Source organism: Octopus bimaculoides, chromosome 11 (assembly GCF_001194135.2).
Source record: "Octopus bimaculoides isolate UCB-OBI-ISO-001 chromosome 11, ASM119413v2, whole genome shotgun sequence".
Classification (NCBI taxonomy): Eukaryota; Metazoa; Mollusca; class Cephalopoda; order Octopoda; family Octopodidae; genus Octopus; species Octopus bimaculoides.
Window position 1 is genome coordinate 49036120 of NC_068991.1, and position 804 is coordinate 49036923.

Genomic DNA, 804 nt, shown 5'->3' on the forward strand with positions numbered 1-804 from the left:
AGGATATTTATTATATCCCTTCATCGGAGACGGTGTGAGAAGATGGTTAATCTGTAGTTAATTTAGATAACTTATTTAAATAACACTTTAAATAAAACTCTTGATTCGTTAGCAATGTGTACAAACTCTTGGAATGACCAATTTTAGATACTATTGGATTTTACTCACAAGATATTGTAATCTTATATGTATACCATCCTGCCTAAATAATGGATTTGCAAATGCGATATCCCTGTATATCTCAGATCTATTTTCATTCCTCCACTTAACTCTCTATTTCGTATCTCATCTAAATTAACTATTGCTTAACCATTTTCTCACATCGTCTCCGATGAAGGGTTATAATAAATATCATGGAAACAGCTGTAAGACCTTCTATTTATAAATGTTCTAAAATCTTCATAGCCTTGGTTTTTTTATCTCATTCTGAAAGATATTTTTTTTATATATACACAGGCTGGTATATGACCTACGTTGGACTTCTTATTCGCATCATCACCGAACCTGGAGCTTAACTATGGTCTATCCATAGCACTTACTCAGCATTACCTGGCATATTTGGGTCTTACTGACACCATTTCCGCTCATATATATATATATAGCCACTAAACCTTTTTCTATTTTCTCTCCCTGTTTATTTCTGTGTTCCTTTCAGTCCGAGGAGCGTAGGCTCGAAACGTAAAAGACTTTCTCACTTCTCGAGCGTTAAACTAATACATCTGTTTGTTGTTTACACACCCGTCTTCGTCTTTTCTTCTTTTGTAAATTCTCACTATATATATATATATATATATATATATATAT